The sequence below is a fragment of the Amblyraja radiata genome, chromosome 5 (genome assembly GCF_010909765.2).
Source record: "Amblyraja radiata isolate CabotCenter1 chromosome 5, sAmbRad1.1.pri, whole genome shotgun sequence".
Classification (NCBI taxonomy): Eukaryota; Metazoa; Chordata; class Chondrichthyes; order Rajiformes; family Rajidae; genus Amblyraja; species Amblyraja radiata.
Genome location: NC_045960.1, coordinates 23,840,921 through 23,862,408, shown reverse-complemented (window position 1 = coordinate 23,862,408; position 21,488 = coordinate 23,840,921).

The following is a 21,488-nucleotide window of genomic DNA, read 5'->3' as shown; positions in this document are numbered from 1 at the left end:
TCATTTTATTTGAACTAATTTTAATCCATGGTTTAATTTTATTTTCACTGAGATTCCACAATGTGACAAATATCCAGTCATTATTTTGCACATCAGAGAATTAAACACAATGTGGACATCACTTGATTGATTATCGGAAATATTCTTCAGCCAGCTCCAGAAAAATATCTATGTTCTTTCTGTGCCTGAGGAACAGTCTTTCCTAGCCTCAGCAATCTGTACTCCATCAATGGTTGGGAATAGTCTGAGTAGTTCATTGATAAGCTTCAGACAGCAGTAGCCATTAAAGATTCTGAGTAAAAATAAACCAGACTGGAATAACTCAGTGATACAGGGAGCGTCTCTGAAGAGAAGGAATGGGTGACGTTTCGGGTAGAGACCCTTCTTCAGCCTGCAGCTGCCTGTCCTGCTGAGTTACTCCAGCAGTTTGTGTATATCTTTGGTGTAAACCAGCATCTGCAGTTCCTTCCTACACACGAGTATCAAAATATTGCTATGCCTGAGCATACTTCAATAACAGATCCGTGCCATTGTCCACAGTAATAGTATTTAGAAAAAATGAATTTTGCAAAGCAAACCTTCAGAACATAGAACATAGAACAGTACAACACAGGTACAGGCCCTTCAGCCCACAATGTCTATGCCGAACATAATGCCAAAACCAACTCTTATCTACCTGCATTTAATCCATACATCCCTTTCCCTGTATACCCCTATACCTATCCTAATGTCTCTTAAATGTTACTGTTAATGTCTCATAACTGCATCCAACACAACCTCCAGCGCATTCCAGGCATTCATTCTCGTCTGAATTAAAAATACTTGTCCCACACTGATAACTGAGATGAGGAAAAACCTTTTCACCCAGAGTTGTGAATGTGTGGAATTCTCTGCCTCAGAAGGCAGTGGAGGCCCATTCACAGGATGCATTCAAAAGCGAGTTAGATAGAGCTCTTAGGGCTAGGGATATGGGGAGAAGGCAGGAATGGGGTACTGATTGTGGATGATCAGCCATGATCACATTAAATGGCGGTGCTGGCTCGAAGGGCTGGAAGGCCTACTCCTGCACCTATTTTCTATATATCTATGTATTACACATCTCCTTAAAATGTTGTTCTCTCACCTTAAGGCTATCCTTTCAGTATTTGATATTTACACCCTGGCAAAATGGGTTCTGACTGTCTACCCTATCTACTCCTCACATAATTTTATATACTTCTACTAGTTCTTCCTGCAATCTCTGGTGTTCCAGAGAAAACAATCCAAGTATGTTCAAATCTCTACTTGTAGCTAGAAAGTGACGCAAAGGGCTGGAATAACTCAGCGGGTCAAGCAGCATCTCTGGAGAACATGGATAGGTGACGTTTCGTGTCGAGGCCCTTCTTCAGACTGATAGCAGCTGGGGGGAGAAAGCTGGAGGAGAGGATGGGGTGGGACAAAGCCTGGCAGGTAATAGGTGGATACAAGTGAGGGATAGGAAGGAACTGCAAATGCTAGTTTACACCGAAGATAGACACAATATGTTGGAGTAACTCAGCGGGTCAAGAGACATCTCTGGAGAAAAGGAATGTGTGACATTTTGGGTCGAGACCCTTCATCAGATTTGTCTATCTACAAGTGAGGGGGTTTTGATTGGCAGATATGCGGATGAAGGTGAAAGATGGGAAGAAGCTCTAAGGAAATAAGAAGTCGGAGGAAGGGATTTAGGTGCAAGGGAATGGTGGAAGGAGAAAGGTTTGTTAGCAGTTAGTTACCTAAATTTAGAGAATTCAATGTTCCTACTTAGATACATAGACAATAGGTGCAGGAGTAGACCATTCGGCTCTTTGAGCCAGCACCGCCATTCAATGTGATCATCCACAATCAGTACCCTGTTCCTGCCTTCTCCCCATATCCCTTGATTCCGCTAGCCCTAAGAGCTCTATCTAATTTTCTTTTGAATGCATCCAATGAATCAGCCTCCACTGCCTTCTGAGGCAGAGAATTCCACAAATTCACACTACTGTTGAGATGTAAGGGACCCAGTTGGAATATAAAGGGCTGTTCTTCTTATTTGTGCATGGCCTCACTCTGTACATCAACACGATTAAATAGAATCAGATTTCATTTTCGTGATCTGGTTGTACAGTGTGTACGTCTTGCAAATTGAAAGGTTTAAATTAGCATGGAGGTTGTCCCATTATCTCTCAACATGAAGGAAGTGGATACGTATCCAGTTATTGAACAAGATGGGGGCACAGTAGTAGGGTGCAATGGGTGCAAAAATGGGTGCAAAAATATGGTATTGCTGGCTGCCTTCTGCATAGAAAACTTAGAGAATAGGTGCAGGAGGAGGCCATTTGGCCCTTCGGGCCTGCACTGCAGTACCAACTCCTCATGCATAATGAACACTCGGTAGTAGCCCCAAACCTAATGTGTAGCCAATCTGACCAGTAATTCAATGCAACAAAATTGCAAGTATTTAGAAATGTAATTATTCATACACAAATGTTGAGCCATGATTAAGATATGCAGAAGGCAAAAAGACCAATGATTCTGGCTTAGAGAAAATGGAACATGTCATTAAATAATAACAGTGACATTAGCAGAATACTAACAGAAGATAATGACACAACAAATATGTCCCGAATCTTACCTTACTGGGAGGTTTGTCGACAAAGGTAGAGTAAAGAGAATGCAAGTTCAGAGAGAGACGCTTAGAATAAGAGGAGTTCAGATGAGTTCAGTACGAATTGGAGACCTGTAGAAAAGATCAGCAAAGCTCAAGAGTCAAGAGATCCGAGGGTTTAATTGTCATATGTACCAATAACAGAACAATGAAATTGTTACTTGCAGCAGCATAACTGGCCTGTAAACACCATACACTCAGATAATATATAATGAACAAAAATTAATTAAATCAATAACCATAATACGAGTACAGAAAATCCTTAAGTGCTCAGTGCAACCAAAGACAGCCCATAGAAGTTCACAGTTGAGGTCAGTGTGGTGTAGTGTTCAAGAGCCTGATGGTTATTGGGAAGAACCTATTCTTGAACCTAGTGGTCATGTTTTTCAGACTCCTGTACCTTCTTCCCAATGGTAGGTGTAAAATGAGTTTGGCCAAGGTGGCACTACCAAGTCCCTTTGCACCTCCGATTTCTGGATTCTCTCCCGATTTAGAAAATATTCTACGTTTTTATTCCTTCTACCAAAATGCATGACTCCACACTTTACACTATATTCCATCTGCCACTTCTCTGACCACTCTCCCAACCTATCCAAGTCCTCTGCAGAGTTCCTGCTTTTTCTACACTACCTTCCCCTCCACCTATTTTCGTATCATCCGCGAAATTGGCCACAAAGCCTTCAATCCCCTCATCTAAATCATTAATTTGTGTGAAAGCCCCCCACAAGAATTCTTTAATGCGTTTTTCTTCAAATTTCCCGATTGTTTTGTATGCCACTCGTTTGGATCACATCTGCCACACATGCTTGGTGCACCAAAAAAAAGTATAATCAACTTCTCAGCGCCAGTGTGGTGCAAGAAATTAGCGATAGGTCCGCCCTTGAATTTCAGCCCCATTTATTAGCACTGAATACACCATGTAGTAATGCCAGCATGCTCTGCCTGGCCTTTGGAACTGATTATATTGAATTCAATGGAAAGCATTTTAGAAGTAGAGTAGAACATGCTGTCTCTCCTGTGTAGACAAAAATGCTGGAGAAACTCAGCGGGTGCAGCAGCATCTATGGAGCGAAGGGAATAGGCAACGTTATGGGCCGAAACCCTTTTTCAGACGTTGAAACGTTGCCTATTTCCTTCGCTCCATAGATGCTGTTGCACCCGCTGTTTCTCCTGCATTTTTGTGTACCTTCGATTTTCCAGCATCTGCAGCTCCTTCTTAAATGCTTTCTCTCCTATTGCATTTAGTGTTAATTATGGGGAATGAATGGTCAGGCAGTGGTAATTCCATGTGCTTGTGCCTAAACAGCTCAGAGCAGGACAAGGTAATCAAGGCACTATCAACAGCAAAACAAGCAAGTTATTTTAGTTCCACAAAAGGGAAGCAAAGTGGAGCAGCTGGTAGAGCTGCAGCCTTACAGCACCAGAGGTCCAAGTTCAATCCTGACCTCTGGTGCTGCCTGCGTGAAGTTTGTAGGTTCTCCCTGTGATTGCGTGGGTTTCCTCCGGGTGCTCTGGTTTCCTCCCACATTCAGAAGACGTAAGCGTTTGCAGGTTAATCGACATCTGTAAATTGTGTAGGGAGTGAATGCTAAAGTTCGATAGCCTAGAACTGGTGTGAATAGGGTGTTTGATGATTGGCGTGGACTCGGTGGACTGCAGGGCCTGTTTCCATGCAGCATTTTTTCAATCAATCAAAAAAAGAACAAAGAAAATGTGCAGATGCTAAAGCCTGAAATAAAAACGGAAATTTTCCATGAAATCCTCACTGAAATAATAACTCAGTTCTCTTCCCACAGATGCTGTTTTCCTTGTAGAATGCTTTCAACAATTGCTGACTACATCAAATAAGGTTGTTCCTTTTTTAACACCAGAGACCCAGGTTCGATCCTGACTATGGGTGCTGTCTGTACAGTTTGTACGTTCTCCCTGTGACCACATGGTCCGGTTTCCTCCCACATCCCAAAGACGTGCAGGTTTGTATCTTTCTCTGCCTCTGCCTCAGAAGGCGGTGGAGGCCGGTTCTCTGGATGCATTCAAGAGAGAGTTTGATAGAGCTATTAAAGATAGTGGACCTAGGGGATATGGGGAGAAGGCAGGAACGGGGTACTAATTGTGGATGGTCAGCCATGATCACATTGAATGACAGTGCTTGCTCGAAGAGCCGAATAACCTACTCCTGCACCTATTGTCTATTGTCTATTTGCCGGTGCCAGAACCGTGGATTTGAAATGCATTTCAAAGCATTTCATTGCACCAAGATACATGTGATAATAAAGTATTATTGAATCAATGAATCAGGTTTAAAGAGGTGAAGACTTCTGTAAATTGTCCCCAGTGTTTAGGAGTGCTAGCGCTTCTTAGTGTTTAAGAATTTAAGAAATGTTTGAGAGTACGGGTGATCGTTGGTCGGCGTGGACTCGATAGGCCGAAGGGTCTGTTTCCATGCAGTATCTCCAAACAAACCAATCCAATGTGATACCACATCCATCTCATTGGCATTGTAAATGTATAATTATCTCGCAGCTATTTAATGTATAAAGAATTCAGGCTGCTTGTTATTAACACTGCCTCCTAAACACTAATTGGTTAAGCGTGCATCTTTGTCTGTTCTTTGATCTGTCAACATCACCTGTAACAGAAGCAGGCACATGAACTCTGTGTGTTTAAGCTGACCAGGTCTCAGTGGGCAACTTGACACTTACTGACGAGGAATTCGTCACAAATTCAAAAACAAGCCCGACTCGTATTTCACAGTTTAATAATAACTGCAGACTAATGTCGTTCATCAAGTTTCTGATATTCACAACACTCATTCATAATTCATTGCTTTCTCTGCAGGACACATGAAGGGAGTGCAGACGGTTTAAGCGTGAGGTCATTTATCTTCTCAGGTAATGAATAGAGGGAGTGGGCCAGACAATGTCTTTGCAAGGGAAAATAACTTGAAACATCAAACAGACCTCTTTAAATGTTTCAGAAGAATAGCAGGAGAAGAATTAGCATTTATTGATTAAATCCTATTGTCCTCTTGGGGTACTTTATTGGCAATAACATATTTTTTAGTTGCATGTGTAATCAGAAATAAAATAGAAGTTGATGCAACCAAGATAGTTTAATTGGTGTTTGTAGTATTCAAGAGCCTGAAGGTTGTTGAGAAGAGGCTGCTCCTGAACCAGGAGGTCACAGTTTTCAGACTATACCTTCTTCTCGATGGCAGGAGTGAAATGAGAGCGTGGCCAGGGTGATGTGGGTCCTTGATGATGCTGTCTGTTACCTTTCTATTACATCAAAGCCCCTCTGTGCTGCATGGGACCACAACTCAACCAAATAATAATAAACAGCATACAACACACAGGGTTAGACGATGAACATCAGATCAAAGATTTCCACTCCTGCTATATCCAGTTGTGCATTGTAATGGGAATTTGACAGAAACATCATTTATCCTTGTTCTCCAGAGATGTTGCCTGACCCACTGGATGACTCCAGTACTTTGTGTCTTGTTTGGTAAACCAGCACCTGCAGTTCCTTGTATCTACATTTCTGGCAAATGGTTGATATAATATGGAAATTTGTACTTTATAAAATGCAAAATAGAGTAAATAAAAGAAATATTAAAGAAAAGAAAACGCTACAAAAATTGGTCAAGTCTATGATAATAAAAAAATAAAAAAATTAAAATTAAATTATGAGCATCTGTAAAATGTCATAGTACTATTGTAATATCCTTGTATCCGCTCGGCGGCACGGTAGCGTAGCGGTAGAGCTGCTGCCTTACAGCGCCAGATACCCATGACTTGGTAGTCTGTAAGGAATTTGTACGTTCTCCTCGTGATCATGTGGGTTTTCTCCCAAAAGAAAGTTCCGGTTACCTCCCACAATCCAACGCCGTACAGGTTTGCAGGTTGCTCGTTAATTGGTTAATTGACTTGGTATAAGTGTAAATTGTCCCTAGTGTGTGTAGGATAGTATTAGTGAGCAGAGATCACTGGTGGGAGCGGACTAGGTGGGCCGAAGGGCCTGTTTCCACACTGTACCTCTAAACTAAACGAAAAAACCTAATAGAAGGAGGATCCTCAATGATGGTGGGACTCAGAATATGAATGCTAATGACGTGCCTGAAGCATTATCAGCCACATTCAACCAAAAGTGTCAAGCGCATAATACATGGTGTGAGATCCACACCATCTCAGAGCACAGTTGATGCAGCCCACTTGGTGTCAAGAAAAGACTGAGAGCACTTAACAGAGCAAAGGATGTATGAACTGACAGCATCCCAGAACTGAAAACCTACAGAAAAGTGATCAAATAAGTTTGGTTTAGTTGAGAAATGCAATGTGGAAACAGACTCTTCAACCCACTGAGTTTGCGCCGACTAACAATCACACGTGCACTCGTTCTATCCTGTACACTAGGGACAATTTACAGAGGTCAATCAACCTACAAACCTGCATGTCTTTGGAGTGTGGGAGGAAGCTTGGGCACCCGGAGAAAACCCACGCTGTTACAGGGAGAACGTACAAACTCTACAGAAAGCACCCATATTCAGGATCGGAAGACATGAGTGTACTACAGAACATTTTGCAGATGATACAGAATGGAGGGGGGGGGGGGGGGGGGGGGGGGAGGGGAGGGAAGGAAGGTGCGATCAGGATACAAATATTCTAATGAGAAGCTGACGAGTTCATGGGTGGGCAAAAAGTTGGCAAACGGGATATAATGTGTAAATGTGAAGCGCTTGACCTTTACCCACATTGTACCCTGTTTGCTAACTTTTCATTCTGTGCACTAAATGCTAATTACTTCCCAGTCTATTCTCAACCATGAGCAAAGTCAAAATGATGGCTGGTGCCATCAGTGGTACTATCAAAGACTGCTTACACTCTGACAACTTGATCATTGATGCCTAGTTTGGGTTTCATCAAAAGCACTTGGTTCTGGACCCTATGAAAGCCTTGGTCCAAATAGCGACTAAAGAGCTGAATTCCCCAGGTGACAAGAACCTTGATGTGTGACTGAGTGTGACATCAAGGATAGACACAAAAGCTGGACTACCTCAGCGGGACAGGCAGCATTCCTGGAGAGAAGGAATGGGTGACGGTTCGGGTTGAGGCGTCTGAAGAATGGTCTCGACCTGAAACATCACCCATTCCTTCTCTCCAGAGATGCTGCTTGTCCCGCTGAGTTACTCCAGCTTTTGCCGTCCATCTTCAGTTTAAACCAGCATCTGCAGTTCCTTCCTACATGTGATATCAAGGATCCCTGGTACAATTGAAATTATTGGATATCAAGACGATCTCAATTGAGCAGTCATTGTTATTGGAGTTTGATCATCCCAACTCAGGATATTGCTACAGAAGTCCCTCACTCGTGGGTTTGACCTAGGTGTAACCGACCAGCTACTTCATCATGAGATCGGAAGTTTCAAAACTGTATGATATTCAATCCCATATGCTATCGCTCAACTAATGAAGCATTCCATGACAGCACGCAGCAAGACCTTGACCATATACAGACTTGGGCTGATAATGTTTGTGCTTTGGAAATGCCAGGCAATGACCATAGTCATGGAGCTATAGATTGTGGAAACTGGCCCTTCGACCAACTTGCCCACGCCAAACAAATTGTCCCATTTACACTCGTCCCATCTCACCTGATGAGATGAATTCAGTTCAGTTCAGTTCACTTTAGATTATTGTCACGTGTACTGAGGTACAGTGAAAAGCTTTTGCTGCATGCTAATCAAGAACAGAACTCATTATCAAAACATGGAGGGGACGTGTCCCCTCTGGCCCCCCCGGGTTTTCCGCCCCTGCTGCTAATCAATTAGCGGAGAGACAATACATGATTACAATCGAGCCATTCACAGTGTACAGATACATGATAAGGGAATAACATTTATTTGTCCCCACACCATTCTACCATCTGCAAGGCACAAGAAAGAATTGTAATGAAAGACACTACACATGCTTGGATGAGTGCTGTTCAAACAACACTCTATGCAATTCAGGAAAAGGCTGCCTTCTTGATTGCATCACACTAAAGTTTCACTTGCTCCACCACCAATGCGACATGGCTACAGAGTGCACCTTCTATGAAATACACAGCACTTCCTCCCCTAGGCTCCAGGGAATGGAGGGATCTGGATCACTTTCTTGCAAAGGAGATTAGTTTGACCTGACTTCATGTTCAGCATAATACCTCCCAAGTCCACAACCTCTATCACCAAGATGGATAAAAGTAGTCGGTGCAAGGGAACGCTATCTAGCTTTTGTTTCCTCTCAACATTACACACCATGCAAACTTGGAAATATATCACTGACATGCCCCATATCCAGGTGACTAGGGGTGCTGTTTGTATGCTGTTAGTAAGTTCTCCCCGTGACTGTGTGGGTTTTCTCCAGGTGCTCCGGTTTCCTCTCACATTCCAAAGATGTACAGGTTTGTAGGTTAATTGGCGTTGGTAAGTTGTAAAATTGTCCCTAGTGTGTAGGATAGTGTTAATGTATGGGTGATTGCTGGTTGATGCGGACTTGGTGGGCTGAAGGGGCCTGTTTCTATTTTGTATCTAAAGTCTAAGTCACTTGTCCAAATGTTTTTTTTAAATATTCGTTTCTGGTTTCAGTGCATTACCTGCAAGGCCATCGTCCATTGACAAAACATAATAACTATTGGGAGTGTAATGCCATTTTCATGAACCATCAACTCAAGGACATTTATAGATGCGTAATAAATGTTGTTAGCCACATCTATTTCCAAATAAATCAATAAATTAACTTAAAGTATTTGCAGTAGTTACCTTCACCAAACATAAAACAATTCTACATCATTCTTTTAAATTCAAAAACAAGATATTTTATATCCTCTGGTTCTCGATTCCCCTACTCTGGGCAAGAGACTCAGAGAGCTGAGGAGAAGGGAGCCACTGCCGACGACAGACATGAGTGAGTGGGCTGGTAGGAGAATGGGTATTAGGAGAATGGGTATTGCTCCAACCCTTCAAGGTCGGCTGCAGGTGGCGTCTCTGGGACAAAAAGGTGGTCGGGCCAGGAGAGGGACATTGGTTCACGGGTCAAGCTGGTGAAGGACGATGGAGGTAGCCCTGCAGCAGCCTGGGACATACACGAATCGGGAACAGTTCCAGTCAGTGGCAGACTGGGTCTAAAAATATTGGTTGCCAGGAGACAAAGAGGGCCCACTTCATCAGGAGCCCACTTGATATCGGGGGCCCACTTCATCAGGGGCCCACTTGCCATTGGGCAAGCTGACACCCTGGCCAGTCGGCCACTGGTTCCAGTACATCAAACTAGTGGATCGGACTTTGGACTTGCTGTAAACAGCGCCAAAATATGGTGACTCGTGCATGTGTGATCCATGCAAAAAAAAATTCACTGTGTAGTGCACACGTGACAATAAAGTACCATTGATTAATTGGACCATTCTGTGTCAAAGAAACACCTGATTTCCTGTCAAAGCAGATTAGACAATTAAATCATTGTGCATTGAGATAACGTCTTTCATATGTATCTCGGGAATCAAAGTACCATAAGAGAACACAATGTTCCCATTAATTACTGTCAAGTAGGCAAATATGACATGAAATATGTTTTAGAATAAGCAATTCTAAAACTGATCTCCTAGCAAAACATTACAATTCCATATCTACAGTCTTTAATGCCTTGACAACTATATCAATGTAGTAGAGTAAAAACAATAAATCGTTTATAGGTTCTGGTAACAATTCAGCACCCACCTTATGTGATTCGGCAGCAGAAGTCGGTAAATGCTGGAAGCTACTGTATGAATTATTATCTTGGTGGGTTGAGGAGTATATGTAAATCATATTCAGGTTAATGTTCACTAAAAATCCAAAGGTTAAACAGGAGAGCTGACCTCCTGGAAGAGTTACAAGATGGTGGCCAGTGTTCCTGAATGTTAACAACTGTAGCAGGATAAGCTTAGTTTTAGAGATACAGCGTCGAGACAGACCCTTTAGCCCACTGAGCCAATGCCGACCAACAATCCCCCATACATTAGCTCTATCCTACACACTAGGGACAATTTACAGTAGTCAATTAACCTACAAATCTGCACATCTTTGGGTTGTGGGAGGAAACCGGAGCACCCGGTGAAAGCCCACGCTGTCACTGAGAGAACATACAAACTACGTACAGACAGCACATGCAGTCAGGATCGAACCCGGGTCTCTGGCGCTGTAAGGCAGCAACTAAGGATGTGCCACCGTACCGCCACTTAGAGGTAAAACTTTTAAAACTCAAGTCCCATCAGCAACTGCTAACACTTTGTGTCTTAATAATGTTAGTTTAGAGTCCATAAGCGTGCTAGCCACCAAAAAACGCAGGTAGACTTTTATTTCTGTTGACTTACAACGTGGAAAGGTTTTGAGCCAATTTTTCAGTAATCCAATCCAGTTGTGAACAAAGTTAATCCATAGCAAAGAAGTAGATATGCCCGGGTGATGTGGTCTGATGATCTCACCAATAAAAAGTTGTGTGCTATTGAGACTGAAACTGATAGCGCATTGAAAATTAGTTAATGTGTGTATCAAAAGGAAAGGTGTTCCCAGTCATATTATATTAATAAATGAGGTAAATACTGCCTTGACCCCAAAGTAAATACAAATTAAATGTTATGTAGGCTGCTACTCTTTCAATAGACTGTTTTATAGGATATTCAATAGAATATATACTTTTAACGGTCATGTTCTCTGCAATAACTAAAAAACACACAAATGCATGTTTAATGTTACAATGATTTACGTAAAAATGTATTCCTTCAGGAACAAAGAACTCTGATGTGGCCAATTATATTATGCTGTTATAACCAATTATATAACCAATTAAAGTTATTTATGAAATTAATACTTTCTCACTATTTTAGCTTACAGATAATGTAGCCATTTGTCATATTCAGATTCCAATAAAGCTCTATGAATTATTCAGAATTACTTAGATTACCGTTTTAAGCGTTTATAATTTCTTGAGCTTTGCGCATGCTATGATATTAGACATACTGACATTGGAGATTTGTGCAGATGGATGGTTCTCCTTTGCTGGAGGATTGTTATAAGATTATTTCTGTTTTGGGAACAGCTCTATGACCACTTCGATAGACACAAAATGCTGGAGTAACTCAGCGGGCCAAGCATCATCTCTGAAAAAAAGGAATGGGTGACGTTTCGATTCAAGACCTTTTGTCAGACTGAGAGTCAGTGGAGAGGGAAACTGGATATGGAAGGATACAAAGAACATGTAAAAGAACAGATCAAAGCAGACGCTGATCAAGCATATGTACAATGGTTCACTGTTGGATGAGGGGAAGGTGACAACGAGGCATACAAACAGTAAAATTATTCAGGGGGACATTGAAACTTGTAGAACTAGGATGAGGGAGGGACAGAGAGAGGGAATGCCGTGGTTATTTGAAGTTAGAGAAATCAAGATTCATACCAAAGAGCCGGGCAACTTTCCTGCATCATTTACTGTTTACTGTTGGTCAGCATAACAGGTTATTTACTTCATTGTTGTGTGCAATTTGGTTGCCATGATTTCCTTTTGGTGTACCTGTTCACGCTAGTCCCACTTTCGCATCCACCCCCTACACATTAGGAGCAATTTACAGAAGCCAATTAACCTATGAATCTTCATGTCTTCATGCCAAAAGGTCACCTATCCATGTTCTCTGGAGATGCTGCCTGACCCGCTGACTGACTGCAGCACTTGGTATCATTTTTTATGATAGTAATACTTGTTATTCACTGTTATTTTCCTCATAATTTCTAAGCCTCGATCAATGTCTCTGGATTGTTTTACAATAGAAGGAATATAGCAGCCTTTCTACTGCAGTGGAGAGGCACTTTATTTTTCATTTATCAGCTCAAAATAGGTCAAAACATATTAAGAAATATAATCAAAATGGTTAACAAATGTTGGTTATACTGGATAACTAATTGATAGTGATCTTCTATCTGTCTGTTTGTGTTGGGAGGATATTGAATGTCATAAAACTCTCTTCAATCATCACCCTTAGATAATTTACCTGTACATTAATTCATTTATCAGATTAAATTGCCAGACAAAATAAAAGGGCACACATTAGCAGTAAATTCATTTGTATTCAGGAGGAGCCAATAGCATGAAAGGCATAGAGGGCCTGAACATCGGGCCGCCCGGGGCGGCGACTGCCTCGACCACGAGTGAACATCTGGGAAGAACGGAGGGGAGGCTGGCTGGACTATGGTGCCTTCCTCACCTTGGTGCCACTGTGTTATGTTGTGTCGTGGACTTTCAGTGTTTGTGCTTTTTTTTAAATTCTATTTTATTTTTAATATGTTTTATTATTTATTATTATTTATTTATTTTTATTTTTATGATACTGCCTGTAAGGGAAATTCATTTCGTTGTCTCTAACTGAGACAATGACAATACATTTGAATACAATACAATACAATACAAAGATAGAGTGGATGTGGAAAGGATGTTTGCACTGGTGGGAGAGACTAGAACCAGAGGTCATAGCCTCAGAATTAAAGGGTGCTCTTTTAGAAAGGAGATGAAGAGGAACTTCTTTAGTCAGAGGGTAGTTCATCTGTGGTACACGTTGCCACAGAGGGCTGTGGAGGCCAAGTCATGGATAATTTTAAGGTAGAGGCAGACAAATTCTTGATTAGAACTAGTGTCAAGGGTTATGGGGAGAAGGCAGGAAAATGGGCAGGATTAGGAGGCAGAGATCAGCCATGATTGAATGTGGGAGTAGACTCGATGGGCCGAATAGCCTAATTCTACTTCTATAACTTGTGTACCATTGGGCAGCATAGTGGTACAGCTGATGAAGTTGCTGCCTCACAGCAACAGAGACCTGGGTTAAATTTTGAACTCGGGCACTGTCTGTATGAGGTTTTTCACATTCTCCCGATGACTGCGTGGGTTTTTGGATACTCTGGCTTCCTCCTGACAATAGGTGTATGAGTAGGCCATTCGGCCCTTCATGCCAGCACCGCCATTCAATGTGATCATGGCTGATCATCCCCAATCAGTACCCCATTTCTGCCTTCTCCCCATATCCCCTGACTCCGCTATCTTTAAGAGCCTTATCTAGCTCTCTCTTGAAAGTATCCGGAGAACCGGCCTCCACCGCCCTCTGAGGCAGAGAATTCCACAGACTCACAACTCTCTGTGAGAAAAAGTGTTTCCTCGTCTCCGTTCTAAATGGCTTACCTCTTATTCTTAAACTGTGGCCCCTGGTTCTGGACTCCCCCAACATCGGGAACATGTTTCCTGCCTCTAGCGTGTCCAAACCCTTAATAATCTTATATGTTTCAATAAGATCCCATCTCATTCTTCTAAACTCCAGAGTATACAAGCCAGAGTATACAGAGTATACGGTAGAGTTGCTACCTTACAGCACCAGAGATCCGGGTTTGATCCTGACTACAAGTGCTGTCTATACGGAGATTGTATGTTCTCCCTGTGGGTTTTCTCCGGGTTCTCCTGTTTCCTTCCACACTGCAAAGATGGAGAGGTTTGTAGGTTAATTGGCTTCAATAAAAGATAGTATACTGTATTCAGTGAGTAGGACAGTGCTAGTGCACGGGGATCACTGGTCGGCACGAACTCGGCGGGCCAAAAAGCCTGTTTCCACTCTGTATCTCTAGACTAAACTAAATTGCTAAACAAAACTAACACAACATTTTGAAGGGTTCCTGGTTAATTGCTAGATTTGTTTTAAGTTAAAAACACATAAGAAATTAGTAATGCTTACGCAATTAGTAATTAAGTTAAAAACACATAAGAAATTAGTAATGCTTACGCAATTCCTGTCTGTTTCTCGAAGAAAACTGTTCCTCCTCCCAGGCTCAATCCCATTTCACCACACCCCTACCTTAATATTTACAAAGTAATGGGCAAGCATACTAATAAAGAGCATGTTTACATTGTCTAACACTAAAAAGGCCACTGTGTAATTATTAAAAAGGGCAAATAAGAACTTGTTTTCTCTTCTACTCCACTCAAACTTTATACCAAGGCATGTTTCCCCAAAATTGCAAAATCACAGTTATAGTTTGAAAAAAGAACAAAAGAAATGGAGGTCAGGCTGGGCCTTTCCACTCCACCATCTGCTCTGCCATTCAACAAGATTATGTTGAAGATGGACACAAAGTGCTGGAGTAACTCAGCGGGACAGGCAGCATTTCTGGAGAGAAGGAATGGGTGACGTTTTGGGTCGAGACCCTTCATCAGACCGAGGGTCAAGAGAAAGGGAAACGAGAGATATGGACTGAGATGTAGAGAGATAAAGAACAATGAATGAAAGTTATGCAACAAAGTAATGATGATAAAGGGAACAGGCCATTGTTAGCTGTTTGCGAGGTGTGAATGGGAACCTGGTGCAACTTGGGTGGGGGAGGGATGGAGAGAGAGGGAGCGCAAGGGTTACTTGAAGTTAGAGAAATCAATATTCATACCACTAGGTTGTAAGCTGCCCAAGTGAAAAATGCCCATTCCTTCTCTCCAGAGATACTGCCTGTCCAGATGAGTTACTCAGCATTTTGTGTCCATCTTCGGTTTAAACCAGCATATGCAATTCCTTCCTACACAAGATAATACTGATATTTAACTTCCAAGCCACCATCTGGCGCTATTCCCAAATTCCTTTATTCCTTTCATATCCAAAAAATGTTTCTAAACATCTTAAAATAAATGACCAAACATTCCCAGGCTTCTAGGAGAGTAAAGTCCAACCATTCGCCAGCTTTCAGATACATATTGTAGAAACATAGACAATAGATGCAGGAATAGGCCATTCGGCAGTTCGAGCCATTCAATGTGATCATGGCTGATCATCCGCAATCAGTACCCCGTTCCTGTCTTCTCCCCATATCCCTTGATTCCGCTAGCCCTAAGAGCTCTATCTCAAGAGCCTGTCCCACTGCGGCGACCTAATTCGCGAGTTTAGAAAAGTTTGCCCTCAACTCATACTCGCAGCATGGTCGACACGAGGTCCTAGGAGGTCTTTGTAACTCTCCTTCGTGCTCGAGTCGGGGAGAAGACGAGAGATATGGGCGGGCAAGGTGTGAAAATGACAGATCTAAACAGACAATAATTATCAAAAATGGAGAATGGTTCATTGTTAGCTGAGGGTAAGGTGACAACGAGGCATAGTATCAGTAAAATTTAATGAAGACGACAGTGAAACTAGTTGGAGAACTAGGGTGCGGGAGGGCCGGTGAGAGAGGGAAAGCAAAGGTTACTTGAAATTAGTGGTTACTGGTTATAATAACAGCTTAAACATAGAAATGCTGATAATTTGTTCTCTGAAGACGTCTGCTGTAGAAAAATAAAATGGGTGATGATCCTTGGAGGCACACATTCTGAAGAAGGTTCCCAACCTAAAACATCATCTGTCCATTTTCCTCCACAGATGCTGACTGACCCGCTGAGTTCCTCCAGCACTTTTGTTTTGACCTCTGGTGGAGCTGGCTGCTTGCACGGAGCTCCCTCTAGTGGTTTGCAGTGCTGTCTTGTTTGAAGTTACCGTAGCCACAGACAATATAGAACATACAACAGGTCATAAACAGGCCCTTCAGCCCGCAATGTCTGCACTGAACGTGGTGCCAATAAACTAATCCCCTCTGCCTATACATGACCCATATCCTTCCATTCCCTGTATACCTATTTGCCTATCCAAAACTCACTTAAATGCCGGTATATCTGCCTAGATGTGCCCAAAGTTGTGCCGGTTTGTAGGTTATTTGTCCTGCAAAATTGCCCCTAAAGTGCTGGGAATGGAAGAAAAAGTGGGATGACATTGAACTAATGTGGAAGGCTGGCATGGACACGATTCAGGAACCAGTCAGGTTCAGTAACCTGACTGAGGAACGGCTTCTTCTCCTCTGTTATTAGGCTTCTATGGTCCTACCATAAGCTAGACTGAACTAATGAGTTCGGTCAACAGGTGACACCACAATGCATGTCACAATCACATCAGAATCCCCTCCAAACTTGTTACCAAGCTCAGAAAACTGGATCTTTGCGCATCCCTCTGCAGATGGATGTTTTTCTTCAACAGACCACGATCAGTAACAATTGGCCACAATACTTCCTCCTCGATATCCATCGTCACAGGAGCACCTGAGACTGTGCACTCAGTCTCCTGCTCTGCTCAGTTTGAAGAAGGGTCTCGACCCACCACGTCACCTATTCCTTTCTCCAAGGATGCTGCCTGACCCACTGAGTTACTCCAGCATTTTGTGCGTCTCCTGGAGAAAAGCAATGGGCGATGTTTCGTGTCAAGACTCTTCTTCAGTCTGAAAAGAAGGGTCTTTACCCGAAACGTCACCCATTGCTTCTCTCCAGAGATGCTGCCGGTCCCGCTGAGTTACTCCTGCATTTTGTGTCTATCTTCAATTTCTATTGTGTCTATCTTCAAACCATACCATGATGGAGAAGGTGAGGACAGACTCTACGATGGCCGTATAGAATGGGACCATCATTGCCTGTGGCAGATTGTGCTTCCTCAGCTACCGCAGGAAGTACATCCTCTGTTGTGCCTTTTTGACTGTGGAGTCGATGGTGGCCCCCCATTTAAGGTCCTTGGAGATGATGGTTCCCAGGAACTTAAAAGACTCCACAGATGTGACTGTGGTGTTGTTGATGGTGAGTGTTGTGAGGGGAGGGGGAGCATTCCTAAAGTCTACTGTCTTAAGCGCATTGAACTCCAGGTTGTTGAGATGGCACCAGGACACCAGCTGTATCACTTCCTGTCAGTAGGCAGATTCCTCCCCTCCTGGATCAGTCCAATCAGGGTTGTGTCATCCGCGAACTTGAGAAGCAGAGGAGACTGTCAAATTCTTAAGGAATTGGACAGGGTAGATGCAGAAAAAATGTTCTCGATGTTGTGGGAGTCCAGAACCAGGGGTCACAGTTTAAGAATCAGGAGTAGGCCATTTAGGACTGAACCCTTTTCACCCAGAGAGTTGTGAATCTGTGGAATTCTCTGCCCCAGAAAGATGTTTTCAAGATTTAGATTTAGAGTTAGAGAGTGGGCGGGCGGCGCGACCGATGTCGCAGCGGCCTCTGCAGTCTGTCTGTGTATTTTTTATTTTTTTGTCCTTTTGAGGGTTTAGTTTGTAATGGGTTTTTAAATGTGTATGTGTGGGGGGTGGGGGGAAACGTTTAAATCTCTTCCCGGCATGGAGACCCGACCTTTTCCCTGTCGGGTCTCCGTTGGCGTTGGGGCCTAGCGCCGTGGAGCGGCCTCCAACCGGAGCGACCTGGGGGCTCAAGTCACGGAGCCTGTGGAGCTGTGGAGCTACCTCCGTGGAGCTGTGGAGCCTGTGGACCTACCTCCGTGGAGCTGTGGAGCTGTGGAGCCTGTGGAGCTGTGGAGCCTGTGGACCTACCTCCGTGGAGCTAGCCAGCTTCGGAGCGTGGAGAGCTGCGGGGGCGAGCTGCTGCGACCCGACTCCGGTGGATGGTGACGCCGGGAGCTTGCGGGTCCCCAGTGGGAGACTGCTTTGCGGGGCACCGGCAACGGCGACTTCTCCCGCCCGAATTGCGGGGTTGAGAGTGACCTGGAGGGGGGCCTTACAACGCCCGGCGCGGCTGTAAATTGCCGCGGACTTGCTAGCGCCCGCCGGGGGCTCCAACATCAAGACCCGGGGCAGGGCCCTACATCGCCTGGCATGGCTTTGAGTGGCCGCGGACTTGCTAGCGCACGCCGGGGGCTTTGACCTCGACTTCGGGAGAGGAATGGAGAGCAGGGGAGAGACAAGTCTTTGCCTTCCATCACAGTGAGGAGGAGACTCACTGTGATGGATGTTTATGTGAATTGAATTGTGTTGGTGTGTGTCTTGGTTCTTTTCTTGTATGGTTGCAGAAACCAAATTTCGTTTGAACCTCATGTGAGGTTCAAATGACAAATAAAAGGTATTGTATTGTATTTAGCTCTTAGGGCTAAGGGAATCAATGGATATGGGGAAAAAGCCGGAACGTGGTACTGATTTTGGATGATCATTCATGATCATATTGAATGGCGATAATGGCTCAAAGGGCCAAATGGCCTACTCCTGAATGAATGAATGAATAAATAATGAATGAATGAATGTTTATTGGCCAAGTATGTACACATACAAGGAATTTGCCTTGATGCTCCGCTCGCAAGTAACAACACGATATACAGTGACAATTGAGAATGACACATAAAACATAAAACATTAACAATAAAACATTATAATTTAAATATGTGAATGAAATAAAATACCAGAGCAAAAGGAGGCTACAGACTTTTGTTTATTGAGTATAGCCACTGCTCCTGGGGAAAAAAAACTGTTTTTATGCCTGGCTGTGGCGGCTTTGACAGTCCGGAGTCGTATTCCAGAGGGAAGTGCTTCAAAGAGTTTGTGGCCAGCGTGTGAGAGGTCAGAGATGATCTTACCCAATCGCTTCCTGGCCCTTGCAGTGCACAGTTCATCAATGGAGGGAAGGTTGCAGGCAATAACCTTCTCAGCTGATCGGACGATTCGCTGCAGCCTCCGGCTGAGCCAAACCAGACCATGATGGAGAAGGTGAGGACAGACTCTACGATGGCAGTATAGAATTGGACCATCATTGCCTGTGGCAGATTGTGTTTCCTCAGCTGTCGCAGGAAGTACATCCTCTGTTGGGCCTTTTTGACTGTGGAGTTGATGATAGCCCCCCATTTGAGGTCCTTGGAGTTGATGGTTCCAACAAACTTAAAAGATTCCACAGATGTGACTGTGGTGTTGTTGATGATGAGTGGGGGGAGGGGAGGGGAAGCTCTCCTAAAGTCTACTATCAATGCCACTGTCCACTCCTGCACCTATTTTTTATGTTTCTATGTCCTCCAGCGATTTAATGCTGCCTGACCCACTGAGTTACTGCAGCACAGATGCAACTGTGGTATATCTTGAGACTCATGTGTTGGAAGGAACTGTAGATTCTGGTTTACACCGAAGTTAGACACAAAAAGGTGGAGTAACTCAGCGGGTCAGGCAGCATTTCTGGATAGAAGGAATGAATGATGTTTTAGGTCGAGATTTTGGGTCTGAAGAAGGCACTCCACCCGAAATGTCTTTTGTCCAGAGATGCTGCCTGTCCCGCAGGGTTACTCCAGCTTCTTGTGTCTGTCTTCTGCACCATGGATGGACACGAAATGTTGGAGTAACTCAGCGAGACAGGCAGCATTTCTAGCGAGAAGGAATGGGTGACTTTTCTGGTCCAGACCCTTCTTCAGACTCAGCAGGGCTCTCGCTTAACTTTTTTTCCCTGTTGCCAGTCGGGCAACCTTGGCAGCTTTTTAGGTTGCCAAATGACAGTTTAGGTGGTCATTTAAGATGGCTTGCATGACGCGTGCTCGGACGAAGTGCGTAGTTACCAGTCGGAATTATGCTCAATGAAGCATTCACATATTATTTCTGCTTCAAATAAAATCACAAACTAACATATTCACCAATCAAGACATGATATATTCCACAATGACATGCAGCAAAATTATAATATAGTATCTCAACTCTTTTTACACATTGCAATTAATGCAATTTTTAGTATTTTTTTCCACTTCCAAACAAAAATGTGGTTGGATTATTCAGCGTATGATCAACCTGTGTCAATAAATCCTGGACCTTGATAACATATATGCTTAACCATGCACACTACAGATTGATGCAAGCATGTTTTCTGTGAAGGACCGAAAATTATCATGACATGGCCATAGCATGGGTCGTTATTGCTATTGGTACAGAAACACTCTTGCTTCCCACATAATTTATCCACAACAAAATATACAGGTTGCAAGGAATTTTCTAAAGGTATTTTATGATAATAGCTGACAAAACTGACTATACCCATCTGACAGATTAAACATTACACTAACTAACAAGAGATGGCCAAAGGACATAAATGCAGCAAATGTTTGGTAATATATTTAAAGGTGTCAAGACGCCACATTACCAGACATTCAGATTAGATGTATGTGGCAATGAAGATACCCAGTTTGTAAGCACCATTTAAAAAAAAATTGTTGATAAACGCTTTTTCCATCATTCCCACTTCAGAATTAACGTTAAAATTTCAACTGAAATATCTCCTGACCAAATTTGTGATGTATATGACTGACTGTAGAAGTAAAACCTGGATAAATCCAACGTATAGTTGTGAATGTTGCTCATTAAATAACTACAGTACAGATACTCCATATTAACAGCATTGATTTGCCATTAAAATGAATTCTGTAATAGCGTGTCAGTGACAATTGAACACTGCGGTTTTAATGTTTCACGTGTTCAAAATTTAATTAATCCATCTTTATGGATTAAAACAAATAATAACATTGGGAATTAAAACATATTTGATTGCATTCCGTTATCAAACATAGTCAATGTTAGCTCTGAAGACATTCCCAGCACAATACGGTCGGGAGGGTCAGGAGGGGGGAGGGGTGTATGAATCAGTGCAGGATGGATAGGTGGTGGTGGGGGGGCTTGAGAAGGCAATCGGTGTGGATTGTATGGATTGAGGCAGGGGAATTAGTGAGTGTTGGTTGGAGTAGGTAAAATTATGAGGGGAGAGCGCGGGGGATGTCAGTGGGGTTGAATGGGGGGGATCTGTGCAGGATGAAGGGGTGGAGCAGTGCAGGATGGATGGGAAGGGGGGTCAGTACAGGATGAATTGGGGGACCAGTGTAGGATTGATGGGGAGTGGCAGGAGAATCAATGCGAGGTGGCTAGGGAGATCAGTGCAGGATGAATAGATTGGGGGGGGGGGGGGAGCACAGGGGATGT